Source organism: Salvelinus namaycush, chromosome 39 (assembly GCF_016432855.1).
Source record: "Salvelinus namaycush isolate Seneca chromosome 39, SaNama_1.0, whole genome shotgun sequence".
NCBI lineage: Eukaryota > Metazoa > Chordata > Actinopteri > Salmoniformes > Salmonidae > Salvelinus > Salvelinus namaycush.
The window spans coordinates 20,566,554-20,588,362 of record NC_052345.1 but is presented as its reverse complement, the minus strand read 5'-3'; the positions used below and the strand labels follow the sequence as shown (position 1 = coordinate 20,588,362).

The 21,809-nt window shown below is 41.9% G+C and overlaps 1 pseudogene; it reads left to right on the top strand.

Moving 5' to 3' along the window:
• The first annotated feature begins 13,193 nt into the window (after positions 1-13,193).
• LOC120032551 lies at positions 13,194-14,356 on the top strand (annotated as a pseudogene).
• The last annotated feature ends 7,453 nt before the right edge of the window (positions 14,357-21,809 follow it).

Below are 21,809 nucleotides of genomic sequence, written 5' to 3'. Positions count from 1 at the left end.
GAAAAGAATGCTGCGGGAACAGGAATAGGGAGAGATTGAAACAGATATAGAAATCTGGGCAGGACATTCATTTTAATTACATTGATTCTACCCAGTAGAGTGAGAGGTAAGTCCATCCATTTACAAAGGTTACCCTCCACCTTTTGCAACAAACTGGCCAGATTGAGTTTATAGAGGTTGTTCAGGTTACCATCCACCATTATGCCCAAATATGTGAAGCCCATAGGCGACCATCTAAAAGGAAACTTGTGCTTGATGGTATGCTGGTCAAAGGCAGACAACGGTAAGATTTCGCTTTTATCTAAATTGACCTTATATCCAGAGAAAGAACTATAACACTGTAGTAGGATCTGCAAGTGAGAGAGGGAGTGTTCTGGGTTTGTTAGAAATAAGATAAGGTCGTCCACAAAGAGTGATAATTTATGGGTATGGGGGCCCACCTCAAAGCCATGTATGTCAGGGCACGTTCTAATAGCCTCAGCCAACGGTTCGATGGCGAGGGCAAAGAGGTGGGGGCTAATTGGGCAACCTTGTCTGTTCCCCCTATAGAGAGGGAAAGAGGAGGAAGTAATCCCGTTGGTAGCAATCCTAGCTTTAGGAGATTTGTAGAGTGATTTTATCAAATTTACAAACACGGTACCTAAACCAAACTTTTCCAAGACGCGAAAGAGGTATGGCCATTCAACCCTATCAAAGGCCTTTTCAGCGTCGAGGGAGACTGCGACACTAGGTATTTTGTTTTTGTTAGCAAGGTGAATTATATCAAAGAACCTTCTGAGATTATTGGAGGACAATCTATTAATTATGAAGCCAGTCTGATCTGGGTTGACCAACAGGGGAAGACATGACTCCAGTCTCTTAGATAGCATCTTGGTGACCAGTTTACAATCTGTGTTAAGGAGAGAGATTGGTCTATATGAGGCGCACTTTAGTGGATTTTTCCCTTTCTTGTGGATTACAGTAATCACTGCTTGAGAGAAAGACTCTGGAAAGCAGTTGTCTTCCCTGGCTTTTTTAAGTACCTCCATAAGGTAGGGGACCAACAGCTCCCTAAATTCTTTATAGAACTCTGGAGGGAAGCCATCCTCCCCAGGAGATTTATTAGAAGGTAAGGATTTAATGGCCTCCAACAATTCAGGAACTGAGAAGTGTTCACTCAGGCGCTCGCTGTCTTCCCCTGACTGGCATGGGAGGTTGAGAGAGGAGAGAAAGGAGTCGATCTCTGATAGATCATCGCTTGATTGGGAAGTGTAGAGGTCTTCATAGTATTTCTTAAAAGTATTATTAATTTCAGTAGGGTCGAAAGATATCTCATTAGTAAGAGTTTCTATAGCATTAATTGTCCTCTTACTTTCCTCTGCTTTCAGTTGCCATGCCAATACTTTGTGAGCTTTCTCTCCAAGCTCGTAATAACGCTGTTTTGATTTAGTGATGGCCCTCTCAGCTTGATATGTGTTCAGAATATTATATTTCAGTTTTTTATTTACCAAAAGCCTGTATAGATCTTTAGTCGGGCCTCTTTGGTAGGTTTTCTCTAGCTCTGAGATTTCAGATTCAAGGGCACTCAGTTCCGCACCGTGTTTTCTCTTCAGCCCTTTAGTATAGGAAATGATCTGTCCCCTCAGATAGGCCTTCAATGTGTCCCAAAGAATGAAACTGTCAGGAGCGGAGGGTTTGTTTGTCAAAGTGAAAATATTGATCTGCTCTTTGATGAATGCACAGAATTCAGGTTGCTTTAGGAGTGTAGAATTTAGTCTCCATCTATATGCTCCATTTACCTTGGTAGGAATGGAGATTGATAATACCAGGGGAGAATGGTCACTAAGCAATCTGGGGAGATACTCGACATCTAACACTCTATGAAACAGTTGTGTCGATATTAAAAAGTTATCTATGCGTGTGTGTGTCTTGTGTGGGTGTGAATAAAAAGAGTAGTCCCTATCCTGTGGGTGCAACTGTCTCCAGATGTCTAGTAAATTGAGATCTTTCATGAATGACATGGTGAGCTTGCTGGCTTTGGTAAGAAGTGAGGGTTTATCAGAGGACCTATCAAGAACTGTATCTAAACAAAAATTTAAATCTCCTCCAACCAGTAACCATCCTGGTGGTGCTTGAGCAACCTGAAGGAAGACATTCTGAATAAACATATGGTCATCGAAGTTAGGAGCATAGATATTCAATAGGGTCCAAGACTCTGAAAACATATGCCCCTGCACCAAAACAAACCTGCCAGAGGGATCAGAGATGGTGTTGTTGACGCAGAAGGGGATGTGTCTACTTATCAAAATTGCAGTTCCTCTTGCTTTGGAGTTAAAAGAGGACGCAAAAACTTGTCCTACCCATTCCCTCTTCAATTTCTTGTGTTCACTGGCTGTAAGATGTGTTTCTTGTAAAAACACAATGTCAGCCTTTAATTTCTTAAGGTATGTATAGACTCTCTTCCTTTTAATCGGGCTGTTAAGACCTTTTACGTTGAATGTGACATATTTTAGAGGATTAAGCATAGTTGGGTTTCAAATATGTAACTGAATGGAAATCTATCATATGTAGATAGTTAGGAAATGTTTCAACTTTGGTTTGAACACAGAAGTGACCTATGTGTCTCTTTAGGAAGGAAACAATAAACATAGAAAAAAGGGGAAAAAAATAAAGAATCCCACCCACCCCGATTGTTAGACTAAAACCACAATCCCAACAATCAAACATGAATACACTTGTAGAGATACGTTGCTGCTCGCTTTCCATCTTGCTCTTACTAGCTAAACCTTGGCGTAAACTAAAACCTGCGAGCTCTCTAAATTGAAAACAAACGTTGTGAATAGACATTTATGGCTAAATATTTACTGCCCACGGTAAGGGCTGCTTGAGTCTCTTTTCGAAAGATTAACATAAATGAGGGGGAAAGCAGTGGGCCTAAACCCACTTATTTGCTTCGCCCAGTGATATGGACTAAACCAAAATATACTCTCCTGTAAATGTAATAGAACTCACCCCGGAAAGATACGGTTAGTTGAAAATGTACAAATCAATTATAGTGACCGGAGGATATCAGCGGTTCAGTCCGGATAAGAGAAAACAAACAAACTGCATCTTATCCCCCAAAGAGACCGTCCTGGCTCAGACGTTGCTCAGTTCTTTGAGGAAAGTGTACACTTCTCCCGGTGTGTTAAAGAGATGGCTTCGGCCTTTGTACTGAACTTTCATCCGCGCAGGGTGGATGAGGTAGCCGATGATGTTCTTCTCCTTCAGTGCTTTGGCGGCAGGTCTGAACTGCTTGAGACGTCTTGCGAGATCCGCGCTCATATCCGGGAAAAGGCTGACCCTCTTGCCATCAATGGTTATGTCCCCTTTGGCTCTTGCGAGTTGCAGTACCTTCTCTCTGTCTTGGAAACGGAGGAACCTGATCAGGACGGCCCGTGGGGGCTCATCTGGCCGGGGTTTCGGCGCTGATGTTCTGTGGGCGCGTTCGATTTCCAGTGGCTTGGTGAAGTTGATTGTGCCTAGGACATCCGGGATCCATTGAGTGAAGAAACGGACCGGGTCACGGCCCTCGCTGTCCTCTTTCAATCCCACCACACGGATATTACTACGTCTGCTCTGGTTCTCCATCTGATCTACCTTGTTTTTGAGGTAGGCATTGTCCTTTTGCAGTTGTATCAAGACCTGGTCATGTCGAGCGATGGTGTCTTCAACTGTGCTAATGCGCAACTCTGCCTCAGTCATTCTCAAAAGGAGATCATTCATGGAGGATTTCAGGTCGTCAATGGAAGAATGGAGTTCAGCCGTTCTCTTATCGATTTTCATAGAAAGACCTTTGTTACCATCCTGAATTTCCCGGAGGAGAGAAGCCAGCATGTCGGCAGGCTCGCAAGAGGCCCGAGAGCAACAGTCTGGAACTGTCGTTTGAGTTATGAGGGCTAATGCTAATCTTGCTAGCGTTATCGTTATCTTGGGAATCAACGACGTTTTGGTCGTCCTTCTTGCCTCTCGGTCGGCGGTCCATGGCTCTTTGGGAAGGTAAGTACTTGACAATTTATCAGCCGATGTTAGAATATTGTTTCAACGTTGTTATTTAGGTAATAATAGAATAACTTTGAAGAGCTCGGTTTGTCAACGTCTGCTCAGCTCCGCGGCATCACGTGCTCCTCGCTTATGTTATGTTCTGTGGCCTCGCTGTTCCATTTCTTGACTGCCCCTGCAACACAGAAATAAACACATTTAGACATATTATATAAAACATTAAAAGTAATGGATATGGAGCATCTATGGCCTCAGTTACACCTGGCACCTAAATGTGACTTCTGTCATCCGATCACTCCAAGCTGAATTAGGTTCAGATCTACCAGGAAGGGCCTTTGACAGTCTGGACACAGTCAGGCCACTGAATATAAATAAGCAACGTAAAGAGGTGGGGTGAATGAGTGGGGAAAAGTACATTCTACACAAATGACCTTCATAATAGCAAAGAACAAATGTGTGTCTCTAAGGGAAAATTAACTTTCATACAGCCAAAAGGGGCGAGAAATTTTACCAATATCAGTGGACAATTTGCACTAATGTAAATTAACAGATGATGGAACATATTCCCTTTTGCTTACGTGATGAACTGCTAAGAGGACATAAATATTTACCATCTAAACCATGTGTGACCTCTCACCTCTCTGGCTGTAGAAGTGTTCCTCCTAACCAGTCCCTCAACAGCTCGCTGACTGAGCTCCACCCTCACTGGGTCTTCAGAGGAGAGGAAGGCTGAGGAGGGATGGAAGGATGAATGGATCAGTTAGTCAAAGAAGTGTAGAGCTGCTGTCTGACAAAATCACTATTTTAGTAGTTCATAAAAGTAAATAAGGCTTTATGACTGCTGAATACCAACTATCAATCACTTAGATGTGTATTTTCAGGTAGCGATACATCCTTGGGACGTCCCTAGCCCATTGAAGTTGACATTTTCAATGGTTAAGTTAAGGGTTAAGGTTAGGGTTTAGGGTAGGGATGTCCCAAGAATCCCAGATAGCATTGAACATTGTGCATTTGTAACCGATGTGAAATGGCTAGCTAGTTAGCGGGGTGCGCACTAATAGCGATGGTAACGATGTTTCGTGGGAGGCAGTTGTTGATGTGTGCAGAGTCCCTGGTTCGAGCCCAGGTAGGGGAGAGGAGAGGGACGGAAGCTATACTGTTACACATTCTTCGGTCTCTTTTATGTAGCAGGTGTAAAAGAAACACAGACAAGACAAGTAGGCGCTCAGGTCATTATGGTCATTGTAGTTTAAAAAAAATGGCATCTAATTATGCGTAACTGTATGTGGGCTTGTTAGAGAAGAATGTGATTGTCAGCCCTAACAATCCATTCTAGCACCTCAACAGGTTCTGTAAAAGTCTTCATTGATGACGTGTTCCTTCTATTCCAGGGGACAGCAGAGGAACTTCATCGATTCCACTCCTTCATCAATACAAGTAGTGAACATCTGGAATTCACCCTCACCTTTGAGGAGCATGAAACAAGTTACCGGATGGTTGGACTATACTGTTCTCGTCAATCCTCTTAAATACTATACTTAAAAACTGTATATCAACCAATCCTCCATTGTTAACGCAATAGAAAGGTCAAATGCTTTATTATCTAAAAATGTAAAGTGCTGGGCGACGGAGAGAAATACAATGGTGCAGTTTGAGGCCATGTGGCAGACAGCGATGCAGGAGCTGGAGAAGGAGGTGTGTTATAGTGGGTCTGGGCAGGTGTGATGTAGTTAATGGAGATGGAGGTGTGTTCTAGTGGGTCTGGGCAGGTGTGATGTAGTTAATGGAGATGGAGGTGTGTTCTAGTGGGTCTGGGCAGGTGTGATGTCGTTAATGGAGATGGAGGTGTGTTCTAGTGGGTCTGGGTAGGTGTGATGTCGTTAATGGAGATGGAGGTGTGTTCTAGTGGGTCTGAGCAGGTGTAATGTAGTTAAAGGAGATGGAGGTGTGTTCTAGTGGGTCTGGGCAGGTGTGTTGTAGTTAATGGAGATGGAGGTGTGTTCTAGGGGGTCTGGGCAGGTGTGATGTAGTTGATGGAGGTGTGTTCTAGTGGGTCTGGGCAGGTGTGATGTAGTTAATGGAGATGGAGGTGTGTTCTAGTGGGTCTGGGCAGGTGTGATGTAGTTAATGGAGATGAAGGTGTGTTCTAGTGGGTCTGGGCAGGTGTGATGTAGTTAATGGATATGGAGGTGTGTTCTAGTGGGTCTGGACAGGCGTGATGTAGTTAATGGAGATGGGGGTGTGTTCTAGTGGGTCTGGGCAGGTGTGATGTAGTTAATGGAGATGAAGGTGTGTTCTAGTGGGTCTGGGCAGGTGTGATGTAGTTAATGGATATGGAGGTGTGTTCTAGTGGGTCTGGACAGGCGTGATGTAGTTAATGGAGATGGGGGTGTGTTCTAGTGGGTATGGGCAGGTGTGATGTAGTTAATGGAGATGGAGGTGTGTTCTAGTGGGTCTGGGCAGGTGTGATGTAGTTAATGGAGATGGGGGTGTGTTCTAGTGGGTATGGGCAGGTGTGATGTAGTTAATGGAGATGGAGGTGTGTTCTAGTGGGTCTGGGCAGGTGTGATGTAGTTAATGGAGATGGAGGTGTGTTCTAGTGGGTCTGGGCAGGTGTGATGTAGTTAATGGAGATGGAGGTGTGTTCTAGTGGGTCTGGGCAGGTGTGATGTAGTTAATGTTTCTATGATGTTGTTTCTATGAATCGCATCTCTGCATGTCTGGCAGACATATCAGTGTGGATGACGGATCACCACCTCAAGCTGAACCTCGGCAAGACGGAGCTGCTCTTCCTCCCGGGGAAGGACTGCCCGTTCCATGATCTCGCCATCACGGTTGACAACTCCATTGTGTCCTCCTCCCAGAGTGCTAAGAACCTTGGCGTGATCCTGGACGACACCCTGTCGTTCTCAACTAACATCAAGGCGGTGACCCGTTCCTGTAGGTTCATGCTCTACAACATTCGCAGAGTACGACCCTGCCTCACGCAGGAAGCGGCGCAGGTCCTAATCCAGGCACTTGTCATCTCCCGTCTGGATTACTGCAACTCGCTGTTGGCTGGGCTCCCTGCCTGTGCCATTAAACCCCTACAACTCATCCAGAACGCCGCAGCCCGTCTGGTGTTCAACTTTCCCAAGTTCTCTCACGTCACCCCGCTCCTCCGCTCTCTCCACTGGCTTCCAGTTGAAGCTCGCATCCGCTACAAGACCATGGTGCTTGCCTACGGAGCTGTGAGGGGAACGGCACCTCCGTACCTTCAGGCTCTGATCAGGCCCTACACCCAAACAAGGGCACTGCGTTCATCCACCTCTGGCCTGCTCGCCTCCCTACCTCTGAGGAAGTACAGTTCCCACTCAGCCCAGTCAAAACTGTTCGCTGCTCTGGCACCCCAATGGTGGAACAAACTCCCTCACGACGCCAGGTCAGCGGAGTCAATCACCACCTTCCGGAGACACCTGAAACCCCACCTCTTTAAGGAATACCTAGGATAGGATAAAGTAATCCTTCTAACCCCCCCCCCCCCCCCTTAAAAGAGTTAGATGCACTATTGTAAAGTGGTTGTTCCACTGGATATCATAAGGTGAATGCACCAATTTGTAAGTCGCTCTGGATAAGAGCGTCTGCTAAATGACTTAAATGTAAAATGTAAATGTTTGTATGTGTATGTTTTGTATTGTTTATAAAATATAAAATAAAATATTAAATCATTTCCAATGCAAAGTAACACCTCACAGTTCTATGTTTGGAGTTATTATATTAAACCAATCAAAATTCAGAAGAATGCAAAAGTCAGGTGTGAAGTAATATGGAGGACCAGCCTATTCCCTATGATATATACTACAACAGAAATAACTTAAAATGTATAACTTTAAATTAAACCAATAATTTGCGCTCATGACTTGAGTGATTAAAGTAAACCACAGTTTTGGAAATACATAACGCCATCTAACCAAATATCAAAGAATGTTAGCTATATGCAGTTATCTTAGCCAGCCAGCTAACATTAGCTATATGCAGTTATCTTAGACAGCCAGCTAAAATTAGCTATATGCAGTTATCTTAGCCAACCAGCTAACGTTAGCTATTTAGCCAACTAGCTATTAGCCTAACCAGCATAGCCAACCAGCACGGTTATGGTCAGCGAGACCAACTAACGTTACCGGAGAAAAAGTTACAAAACTCCCGTAGTCTAATTCACAGAAAACATGCTGAAAAGTAGTGATGGGGAAACAAAGCTTCCTGAATCATTGGCTCTTTCGAGCCTATTGTATCAAAAATAGGTTCATTACTCAAGGCTTTGAGCGACACAGAATTTAGAACAGCCACATTTTTATAGATGAAGTCACACGCCGTAGCAGCGTAGCCATTATGTCATATATTAAACCACTGGCTGTGTTCGAGAGCATCAAATCCATGCTGCGTTGTGGGTAAAACGGTGACTGGCTGACTGATTTATAAATAATAATGAGTAGTTATTTATGATGCAAGGTGATTTGTAAATTAGTCAGTCAGCAGTCAGCAGCCACCTACACTGTCGGCTGCAATGTCGAACGAGCCCAATACCAAACCAATCAGGTGTTTGACGAAATTATTCTTCAGACATCATTGATCACGTGCTGCTGATAAAGTGACACTGCTTTGAATTATACCTCTTAGCGATTTCAATACATGCCTCATAGCTCCAGTCTCAAACTTAACCCGCTCCTGCTGAAGAAGATACGGTCTGCTGGATGGAGAAAGAAGCTCTCGTGAAAGAGGAGGAGGAAGAGGAGGCTGTTACAATACAAGAACAAGTAGAGAGTGAGGCTGTTACCGTGAAAGAAGAAGAGAAAGATGTTTCAGTTAAAGAAGAGGAAGACGCGTTCAGAGTGAAAGAGGATGTTACTATACAAAAACAAGTAGAGGTTGAGGCTGTTACAGTGAAAGAGGAGGACGACGACGTTTCAGTTAAAGAAGAGGAGGGGGACATGACTGTCACATCGAAAAATGAAGAAGAGGAGGAAACGGGATATCTGGGCCCGGTTTCCCAAACGCATCTTCAGGCATCCAATGGTTCTAACGATGAACGTTCCCTGATTAACACGAGTAAGTACTGTCTGAAAAACAGAGGTACAAACTCTGCTGTTGATGTTTGGTGTTAACAGTGTTAAAGGGGAAATTTGCAATTGCTACATCCATATTTTGACTTTTAAATTATTTATTTATAGCCATTGACTCTTGAAGAATATAACACATGCCTCATGAGCTTAGTTCAACTGTTTGCCCCATTAGAACCCCAAATAAGCTTTTTTTACTCCAATGTTTAGAAACAATGTAATTCAACACTGTATAGCCTCAACATGGTTAAAACTATAATGTTTATATCATGGATGGTCAGTCCTTGCATCCATAGGTCTGTCTATGAATTTGAGAGTAGTTACATTTCTCCAGGCCCATCATCATCTTATTACCAAAACAGTTGTGGAATGACTGCTTTGTTATTGTTTCAACTGCAGATTGGTTGATTGATGTGTGTTTTTTTTAAAGGGACAACCTAGTATTTAAACAGCAACAAAATAGCTGCCCAGAGACTTGGTTTGGTAAACAGCTGAGGGATGGGTGAAGGAGAAGTGTAACCACTCTCAAATTCATAGAGAAAGCTATTGTATCAACCTTAATGCAAAACCTAGGGACCTCGTCAAGAAGTTCAGACATCTTGGCATAACAGTTATAAGGTGTTGGCTTGACAGTCGCTAGACCCAGGTTTGAGTTCAGCTCAGAGCTACTCCCTGAATTCACTACACTATGAATACAAGGACTGGCCATCCATGATGTCATAATGATAGTTTAACCAGGTTTCTAGGCTATATAGTATATTCTAGAATTAATCCATGATGTCATAATGATAGTTTAACCAGGTTTCTAGGTTATATAGTATATTCTAGAATTCATCCATGAGGTCATAATGATAGTTTAACCAGGTTTCTAGGATATATAGTATATTCTAGAATTCCTCCATGATGTCATAATGATAGTTTAACCGGGTTTCTAGGCTATATAGTATATTCTAGAATTCATCCATGAGGTCATAATGATAGTTTAACCAGGTTTCTAGGATTTATAGTACATTCTAGAATTCATCCATGATGTCATAATGATAGTTTAACCAGGTTTCTAGGCTATAAAGTATATTCTATAACTGCCAGTGTATATTTCCTGTGTGGGCCAAATTGTTAGAGCATTATATAATATTCAGCTAAATTTATTCATACCATTTACATTAAAAGTGAAACATACCTAGATTCAATAACATTCATTCTTTGTTTAATTCCATGAATTGGTTTGAAACGTTTGTTTTAAAACCTTCTCAAAGTTGGTGCCTTGACGGTTTTGTAAAAAACGGTTTATCATAAAACACTATTTTAATTTGTTTAAAATTGAACCTTTATTTAACTAGGCAAGTCAGTTAAGAACAAATTCTTATTTACACTAATGGCCTACCCCGGACGACGCTGGTCCAATTGTGCAACGCCCAATGGAACTCCCAATTACGGCCGGTTGTGATACAGCCTGCAATCAAACCAGGGTGTCTGTAGTGACGCCTCAAGCGCTGAGATGCAGTGCTTTAGACTGCTGCGCCACATGGGAGCCCAACATTGACTAACGTTGGCATGCATAACTTCCAGTGAATTAACCTTACTGGTATTCCCCCGGCGTTAGGGCAACCCCATTCCTATTTTACATTTCTGGAGTTTATTGGACATTTTCCAGTACCTTTAGAATTTTCCAGTATCTATACTGTTTTCTTAGAAGTAGTAAGCAGAATCAATATAGGGTTAACCATTAAACATATGGAAGCAGAATCCATGTGATTTTGCAAAGCTGGATCAACACACCTGGGCATTCTAGGTCTTGAGAAGGCCTTTGGACAGGAACATTGGTTAATCATTTGTAAGCACCATAGGCTTGGACTTGTGAAGGCCTTTGGACAGGAACATTAGTTAATCAGTTATAGGCACCTGCAATAGGAGTGTGTATGTCTGTTTATTTTTGTGTCATTGCAATGGTCACGCCACCAATAGAATCTATGCCCGAATGTCTGAGCCAATCAGAGAATGGAAACTAAGCAAAAAGATAAGGGTGGCCAAGGCTAAAGGGTATTAATCATTTACATAAAGGGGAGTGTGTTATGTAAGTGGGACAGTTTTTTTCTATTCTGAAATTCACTCTAACTACATAACATTTAGTGTCTCCTTATGTTACGCTGGGAAAACAGTTTTCATGGGCACAGAAATCCTAAATCATTTCAGAGTTTGCTAAATCCAGTGGTTCTAACCGAGAGTCACCTTAAGTTGATTCACAACACCCAAATGGATACTGTCATTAATGTGGTTCTTCAATAATTACACATAATACTTAATACTGTAGCTGTTTAGTTACAGTCACATGTTCAACTATCATCAGCTGATCCAGGAAATAATTTTCTGAATGACAGTCAAATGACAAACATCACGACATGCAACAACAACCAAAGTGCTTCTTCATTCATTACTCTGGTAAAGACAGTTATGCCGTGCTCCACGTTGGATCCAACATCCCTAACAAATTGATGCTTATAATGTGTTATTGTCTGCTTGATTTACAGTAGGGTCTCATTAGTCTGTTTGGACACAGAAATCCTTAGCTCATAATGTGTAGAGAACTGTTCCTTGATGGATAGGCTATTGTACAACACACAGAGCTATTTTCCTTTATTCAGGACATTTAGAATGACAACACATTACAGAGTAGCCTAGTGGGATTATTCACAAAATTATCTGGTGATCTACAGTAGGTCTATGTTATTGTTTCCAGTCGCCTTGCCCTGATTAAAAGCAGTGGTTCGCGCTTTCAGTTTTGCGCGAATGCAGCCATCGATCCACGGTTTCTGGTTGGGGAAGGTTTTAATAGTTGCTGTGGCTACACCATCACCTATGCACTTGCTAATAAACTCGCTCACTGAATCAGCGTATTCATCAATGTTATTGTCCGACGCTATGTGGAACATATCCCAGTCCACGTGATCGAAGCAATCTTGAAGCGTGGGATCCGATTGGTCGGACCAGCTTTGAACAGACCTGAGCATGGGCGTTTCCTGTTTTCGTTTCTGTCTATAGGCTGGGAGCAACAAAATGGAGTCGTGGTCAGCTTTTAGAGGAGGAGGGCGGGGGAGGGCTTTGTATGCGTCGCGGAAGTTAGAATAACAATGATCCAGGGTTTTGCCAGCCCGGGTCGCGCATTCGATATGCTGATCAAATTTAGGGATCCTTGTTTTCAGATTAGCCTTGTTAAAATCCCCAGCTACAATAAATGCAGCCTCAGGATATGTGGTTTACAGTTTACATAGAGTCCAATGAAGTTCTTTCAGGGCCGTCGATGTGTCTGCTTGGTGGGGATATACACAACTGTGATTATAATCGAAGAGAATTCTCTTGGTAGGTAATGCGGTCGGCATTTGAATGTAAGGAGTTCTAGGTCAAGTGAACAAAAGGACTTGAGTTCCTGTATGTTATTATGATCACACCAAGTCTCGTTAATCATAAGGCATACCCCCCCTCCCTTCTTCTTACCAGAGAGATGTTTGTTTCTGTCGGCGCGATGCGTGAAGAAACCAGGTGGTTGTACCGACTCTGATAACATATCCCGAGTGAGCCATGTTTCCGTGAAACAAAGAACGTTACAATCTCTGGTGTCTCTCCGGAAGGCAACCCTTGCTCGTATTTCGTCTACCTTGTTGTCAAGAGACTGGACATTGGCGAGTAGTATACTCGGGAGCGGTGCGCGATGTGCCCGTCTACGGAGCCTGACCAGAAGACCGCTCCGTCTGCCCCTTCTGCGGCGCCGTTGTTTTGGGTCGTTGTTTTGTTTTGGGTCGCCGGCTTTAATAACTTATTTCTAGTTACCACTAATGTGAAAACAAGACAAAATATGACTTGTTGCTCACTTGACTGTCTTAATTGTCAAATAATTTAACAGACGTCAATTGTTGTAGAACTTCATGGGTGCGCTCTGGGCATCACCTTTTACCTCAAATAAACAATGGATTTCTGTTGTTGTGGGCCTTTAACCATCTGTCTGACTTTGCCATTCACACAGGAGAGAGACGGGACTATCGTGGGTCCTCTGGGGAGCCTCAACAACATCATGATGCTGACGAGGCAGAGAAGAGTCTCTCCACATCCGAACAGCTCAAGAAACACCAGCAGAGACCCACAGGGAAGACATCTCATTGCTGCTCTGACTGTGGGAAGAGATTCCACTCTTCAGGAGACCTTAAAATACATCAACGAATTCACACTGGAGAGAAACCTCATGGCTGTGATGAATGTGGGAAGAGTTTCATTCAGCTACAAACCCTGAAATCACACCAGAGAATACACACTGGAGAGAAACCTTTTGGCTGTGATCAATGTGGGAAGAGTTTTACTCAGCTAAACAGCCTGATAGTACATCAACGGACACACACAGGAGAGAAACCTTATAGCTGTAATCAATGTGGGAAGAGATTTTCAACATCTAGCTATCTAACTATACACCAGAGAACACACACAGGAGAGACACCATATAGCTGTGATCAATGTGGGAAGAGTTTTACTCAGCTAAACAACCTGATAGTACACCAGCGTACACACACAGGAGAGAAACCTTATGGCTGTGATCAGTGTGTGAAGAGTTTTTATACATCTAGCCAGATGACTTCACACCAGAGAACACACACAGGAGAGAAATCTTATAGCTGTAATCAGTGTGTGAAGAGTTTTTATACATCTAGCCAGCTGACTTCACACCAGAGAACACACACAGGAGAGAAATCTTATAGCTGTGATCAATGTGGGAAGAGTTTTACTACATCTAGCCAGCTGACTTGACACCAGAGAACACACACAGGAGAGAAACCTTATAGCTGTGATCAATGTGGGAAGAGTTTTACTACATCTAGCCAGCTGACTTTACACCAGAGGACGCACACAGGAGAGAAACCTTATAGCTGTGATCAATGTGGGAAGAGTTTTACTACATCTCGCCAGCTGACTTCACACCAGAGAACACACACAGGAGAGAAATCTTTTAGCTGTACTCAATGTGGGAATAGTTTTAGTCACCCAAGCACCCTAATATCACACCGGAGAACTCACACTGGAGAAAAACCTTATAGCTGTGATCAGTGTGACAAGAGATACTCTGATAAAAGATCTCTGATCAAACATCAGAAAATACATACATGAAGGAGTTGTTTCATGATATCAATGAAATGATGTCACAATGTCCTGCTAATTCTGAGTTTTATGGTGTCCATGCTTCCTGCAGCTAGTCTGGGTGTGGAAGACATGGGTTTCATTAGAGATGGCTTGAAGCTGACAACTGATTGATGTCTCGTGATTAAAAACCAAACAGCCACATTCCATTCTATGATTAGTGGTGCAGATGAGACATATGTCTCCGGTCTGATTGAGCCTGCATTCCATAGACAAGATATGGTGTATGTTTCGCTGGGATAGAGAGGAGTAGAACAAAGGCCTCAATGGTCCTTAGACATCCTGGCATCTGGGAAATTATGCCAGGGTCTGGGGTTAAGATAACACCTGGGAAATTAGGCCAGGGTCGGGGGTTAAGATAACACCTGGGAAATTAGGCCAGGGTCTGGGGTTAAGATAATACCTGGGAAATTAGGCCAGGGTCTGGGGTTAAGATAACACCTGGGAAATTAGGCCAGGGTCGGGGGTTAAGATAACACCTGGGAAATTAGGCCAGGGTCAAGATAACATCTGGTAAATTAGGCCAGGGTCTGGGGTTAAGATAACACCTGGTAAATTAGGCCAGGGTCTGGGGTTAAGATAACACCTGGTAAATTAGGCCAGGGTCTGGGGTTAAGATAACACCTGGTAAATTAGGCCAGGGTCTGGGGTTAATATAACACCAGGTGCAGATGAGCCCAGAGTGGCTTATGGTGCCCCCCAATCCATATGGGAGGGGTGGAGCCAAGCATTCTGGGTATTAGCAATATAAACTGTGCGTTGTCTGTACAGGGTAGACTCTCAGACTAACAGTCAGTTAAGACTGTTGGGCTGACGGTTTCATTACTGCAATAATTAATCGATATTAAATAAAGATGATTGTTTGACCAAGTCTCTCTCTACTGAATTTCCACGACACCACCCACTTGAATCAAAATGCAACACTCCAAAATGTAGCTAGCTGTTCTATACAAGTTGTCCTCTAACCAGTGATGTACACATTATTCCCAGATTCCGTGTGGTTTTTGAGCTGTTAGTTTTAACAGGACGTGCAACCTCATCTCCCTCCTCTCGGCACAATTGATTTCAACATGATATCGATGAGTTATGACATAAGTGTTGCGTTCCTTTGTTTAGCGACCCCTACATTTAAATGCATCACTCCAAAATGTAGCTGACTGTCCTCTGCAGGTTGTCCTCTAACCAGTGAGGTAAAATATATCTCCCATTTCCATGTGTTTTTTTAGTTGTGTTAGTTTCAACAGCACGAACAACCTGATTTCCCCCCTTATCGATATCAGTGATTTATTGCTACTTGTCAAAACAACAGCGTTTTTGGTGCTTGTGCAGTTAAGGTTTTTGTTAAAAAATATATAAGTAATATGTATTATTGTGGCAGTTTAAAATATTACAATTCATGTAACATTTAGTAATCATAATTGTTTATGCAACCAACTGACAATTTTATCATATTTCAAACATCCACACTGCTGAAGAAGCATGTCTCAAATCACCTACTCATATTTCAAACATCCAGCCTGACAAAAGATACATGTTTTATTATTCCATGCCTCACCATTAAGTTAATTATTGCCAATACATATTAACAAAGGGGTGGTACATTTGGTTTAGATATTTCATATTTACAATTCATGTAACATTTAGTAATCATAATTATTTACTCAACCAACTGACAATTTATGGGTACAATTATATTGACATTGTTTCCCTGCTTTTAGAATATCAGGGTTCATTCTCAGATGTGCCAACCCAAATGTACTAGAGCATGACATTGGGGACTGGGCCCCAATCCAACAACATGCCTATCTAGTGAACCCTGAAAAGAGAGAGAAACTCCGCAGTGAGGTGGAAAGTTACTATGGATATTGCAGGAGTTTCGTCTTGAAATCAGACATGTCCGTGGTAAGGACAACTTGGTTGCTGATTGTTTCAAGGTGGGCAGTCAAAACGTTTTGTGTTTTGCGTTTAGTCAGAGCGTTGCCATGGATCACAACTTATTTTAACTGCACATTTTTCCGTATTGGAGATGAGTTTTGTTTGGGCTCGTTCCAAGGGGACGAGAGTTCTAGAAGCTAGTGAGTTTTAGGAAGACGAGAGTTCTAGAAGCTAGTGAGATTTAGGAAGACGAGAGTTTTAGAAGCTAGTGAGTTAAAAAAAAAAAGATTGTAGAAAACACAGTCATATATATACTTAGAAATGTGTTTTCTTGTTTTTAATTGTTGACAGCCAGTAGACACCATGTTTATATTGTTGGAGGTGAAGCATTGTAGTTGATTATAATGTGAAATAGAAGTTGTTTTCTGTTGGTGGTGAGCAAACTTGTCCAACAAAAATATAGGATATATTTGTTGTCTTAAGGGGGAAGGTGTTACAGGCTTTGGTTTTTGCATTTATGTTTTGAGGTTGGACTTTAGCACGTATAGCTCGTTAGCACAGTGAGGGAATTTTCAGTTAAACCTTACTTCAGTTAAACATCAGTTAAACCTTATGTTTGTGTAGTAAAATATAATTCTTTAAGCCGAGGCATTGGGCTTGAGATTGGTAAAGAACCTAACTCCTATAACATAGAACAGTGTGTTGATAGAGGCCTGTTCTGGGTGTGTAGATGATGTTCGGACACTCAGCCAAGAATATGACAGAAACTGACTGGTTCCTCTTGATCCTCCACAGAGTAAAGGTTATATTCCGCACACCAGTAACAGAGCTGTTGTTTTGGAGCCTGTTTCTGGGGAAAGATTGTGGTGGAGAAATCAGAATTAGCTAAGTAACATAGATAATTACGATGTATTATCTGCAGAATATGCTGATATGAACTATTGACCTCTTGCTATTAGAATGTCTCCTTTCTTTTTATTATTTTTTATACATTTTATCCCCTTTTCTCCTCAATTTTCGTGGTATCCAATCGCTAGTAATTACTATCTTGTCTCATCGCTACAACTCCCGTACGGGCTCGGGAGAGACGAAGGTCGAAAGCCACGCGTCTTCCGAAGCACAACCCAACCAAGCCGCACTGCTTCTTAACAAAGCGCGCCTCCAACCCGGAAGCCAGCCGCACCAATGTGTCAGAGGAAACACCGTGCACCCGCCCCCCTTGGTTAGCGCGCACTGCGCCCGGCCCGCCACAGGAGTCGCTGGAGCGCGATGAGACAAGGATATCCCTACCGGCCAAACCCTCCCTAACCCGGACGACGCTAGGCCAATTGTGCGTCGCCCCACGGACCTCCCGGTCGCGGCCGGCTGCGACAGAGCCTGGGCGCGAACCCAGAGACTCTGGTGGCACGGCCTAGACCACTGCGCCACCCGGGAGGCCGACCTAGAGAGATTTAACCTACTGTAGCCTACTGGCATGACCTACAGAGATACAATCTACTGTAGCCTACTGGCATGACCTAGAGAGATACAACCACTGGTATGCAAGCATTTCTAAACTTTTTTCTCACTTTTATGGGGTATTGTGATGTCATTATGAGGTATTGTCTGTAGATTGATCACTAATAAATGTTGTCATCCATTTCAGAATAGAACGTAACAAAATGTGTCAAAAGGGTCTGAATGCACTGTATGTTCTAGGGCTGTCCCAGATAACAAAAACAGTTCTCTTTCTACCAATTGATTGGTTGAAATGTTATGAGGTGTATTTTTCCATATAGACACACCCCCTGTGTTTAATCAAATCAACTGTATGTGTTTAATCAAATCAACTGTATGTGTTGAATCAAATCAACTGTTTGTGTTGAATCAAATCAACTGTTTGTGTTGAATCAAATCAACTGTTTGTGTTGAATCAAATCAACTGTTTGTGTTGAATCAAATCAACTGTTTGTGCGGAACTTGAACTGAACTGATGCTTGAAGCGTTTGATTAAATAATTAACACAAATGACTAGAGGAAGCCAGAAATCAATTTAACCAGAAGAAAATAACCAACCGACCTGCTGCTGGCCTTCCTAAATCCTGACGTTATGCTCCTGAAGTTTCCGGTAAAATTCCGGCAAACATTTTCCATTTAGAGTGCCAATTTATCTGACCATTTCTACCGATCTGCGTGCCAGTTATGAACGAGTTACAACACCTGTTTGGCCCCGCCAAGAACATTTTACTAGTTGAAGTGTTTAAGTATAAATCAGTTGATTTGAGACAATAACACAAACATATTAAGCAGGTGATTCAAGCCCTACAATTATAATCCATATTTAATGTGAAATGCACTTATAAGCAACCTGGAAATGGAGGCTATTTTTGCAGTCAGCCTATAAGAACTCCCCTGAGTTTTCCCCCACAGTGGTGAATTAGTGAATAGACACAGAGCTTAATATGAGTTTCCTTGAGTAGCACTCCTGATATTGCGCTGTAATGTTCAGAATACATTGGGAAAATCTAAAATCTTCGCTCACCATTTTTGCTCCAGGCAGATATACTACATCCATAACTAGTGGTTTCCTCATTACCAGATATACTACATCCATAACTAGTGGTTTCCTCATTACCAGATATACTACATCCATAACTAGTGGTTTCCTCATTACCAGATATACTACATCCATAACTAGTGGTTTCCTCATTAGCAGATATACTACATCCATAACTAGTGGTTCTCATTACCAGATATACTACATCCATAACTAGCGGTTTCCTCATTAGCAGATATACTACATCCATAACTACTGGTTTCCTCATTACCAGATATACTACATCCATAACTAGTGGTTTCCTCATTACCAGATATACTACATCCATAACTAGTGGTTTCCTCATTACCAGATATACTACATCCATAACTAGTGGTTTCCTCATTAGCAGGGAGGAGTTTCTACAATCAAATTGTGTGTGCTTTGCCCTCGTGCCGCAATTTTATTAAACACAGAAAGGGGTCTATATTGGAGACCAAAAGTCGTCTGGCACACTGCTTAGAGTTTCAACAACATGAATACGTTATTTCTAGCCTACAATCATCGATCGATGTTACTACTAATGTGAAAACAAGACAAAATATGATTATTGTTGCTCATTTTAAGACATTTGTCAAATAACTTTAACATTCATTACAGACGTTACAGGTCATTTACCCAGGTCGTCAGGAGCCAGGTCATTTACCCAGGTCGTCAGGAGCGGTCACCAAGTGAAGATTCACATCCCCAAATGTGGTGGTTAACTTCTTTAATATCAAATGAGGAGAGAAACTTACCACACAAGTCAGAGTTATTCTTACACTAAATCTTTATTCACTTATTAATAAGGGAGCAGGTCAATACAACGTACACATTTAGAAGTGAATAAATTGAGTGTTCTACGATAATGATGGTTGGTCGACCCACAGGACAAAAGTACAACGGTCTTTTATAGCCAAGATACACCCCTTTCAACCTACATGACGAACAACAGATGTATAGAACGGGTCACAAGGTTAAGATTTGTATGAAAGATACTGTCTGCTGAGAATTATAAGTATCTCCTGTAAAAACAGTACTCTGTGTAGATACCAGGGTCTGGCCCTGGGGTCATCTCTCCCTGGTACCATATAGAACATTAACTCATGCTCTGGAATGCGGTCTCTTTAGGTTTTATCACCCAAAAGACATTGTAAATCTCCTGTCAGTGTTATCTCCCAGAAGCCCATCCTCAGTAGAACACACAGACACAATAGTTCTAAGAACCCTCTATTCTGTTGCATTAAACAACCATTTGATGCAATAAAAGTATTATAACATAATGTTGCAGTTTTGCTCTCAGTGTCCACTGAAAGTTGACTAGTAACAACAACTGGGACATAAATGACACCCACCATGAGACCCACTAAATCAGCCCAAGAAGAGGGAAACAAAAGAAAAACCCACACCAAACTTACAGACAGGAAGCAAACCAAAAAGGTAGCGCAACTAAAGGTGTTGACTCTCCACATCTATCAAGACAACTGGAGCACTGGGCCAGACACTCTTAAATAGAACCTGGACCAGCTCAGGTGAAACACCTTCCCACTAACGAGATGGACAAGCCAGCACAGGTGTAACACATACTGACTAACGAGGTGACACCAATCAGTGCGTCCTACGTGCTAACGAGCTATACGTGCTAACGAGCTAAAGTCCAACCTCAAAACATAAATGGAAAAACCAAAGCCTGTAACACCTTCCCCTTTTAGACAACAAATACATCCTATATTTTTGTTGGACATTTTTGCTCACCCCCAACAGAAAACAACTTCCATTTCACAATCAACTACAATGCTTCTACAATATAAACATGGTGTGTACTGGCTGTCAACAATTAAAAACAAGGAAAAACACATTTCTATATAATAATTTACCATAGTATTGTTTTTTAATTCCTTTTTCTTTCAATAGAATCCTAAAACTCACTAGCTTCTAGAACTCTCGTCCCCTTTGAACGAGCCCAAACAAACCTCGTCTCCAACACGGAAAAACGTGCAGTCAAAATAAATTGTGATCCATGGCAACACACTGGCTAAACGCAAAACTTGTTGACTGCCCAGCCTTGAGACAATCAGCAACCAACTCCTGCAATATTCGTAGTAACTTTCCACCTTACTTCTCTCTCTCTCTTTTCAGGGTTCGCTCGATAGGCATGTTTTTGGATCGGGCCCAGTCCCCAATGTCATGCATTTGGGTTAGCACATCTGAGAATGAACCCTGATATTCTAAAAGCAGGGCAACATTGTCAATATAATTGTACCCAAAAAATGGTCAGCTGTTTGCATAAATAATTATGATTAGTAAATGTTACATAAATTGTAAATATGAAAATCAAAACCAAATGTACACCGCTTTGTTAATATGTATTGGCAATACTTCACTTAAATGGTGAGGCATGGAATAATAAAACATGTATTTTTTGTCAGGCTGAATGTTTGAAATATGAGGTGATTTGAATCATGCATCTTCAGTAGTGGAATAAAGACAATTATCATTTGAATGTTGTCAAGAAATACTGGAGTGATGTCAGATTGTTAATAAAATTGATTATAGACCAATTTATTATTAATCATGTGTGTATATACACAAACATCTGCAACAATGATCATATTACATGTATTTTTTAAACAAGCAGCTTTTTCAACTTGTAGAAAACAGCTAGCTACATTTTGAAGTGCTGCATTTTGATTAAAGTGGGTCACCAACCCAGTAAGTGTAACACAGCTCTTTTTTTGTTAGTCACTTTTTGTTAAATAATACTCTTTCAATTCAGAGCCTGGATTTTCCCCTGAGGCTAATATACATATCATGCTGCAATCAATTGAACAGGGCAAACGATAAGGTAGAACATCATTAAAATACTCCTACTACAATGTTAAAACATTCTACATTGTGACATCTTTAAAATACTCCTACTACAATGTTAAAACATTCTACATTGTGACATTTCATTGATATCATGAAACAACTTCTTCATGTATGTATTTTCTGATGTTTGATCAGAGATATTTTATCAGAGTATCTCTTGTCACATTGATCACAGCTATGAGGTTTCTCTCCTGTGTGTGTTCTCTGGTGTGAAG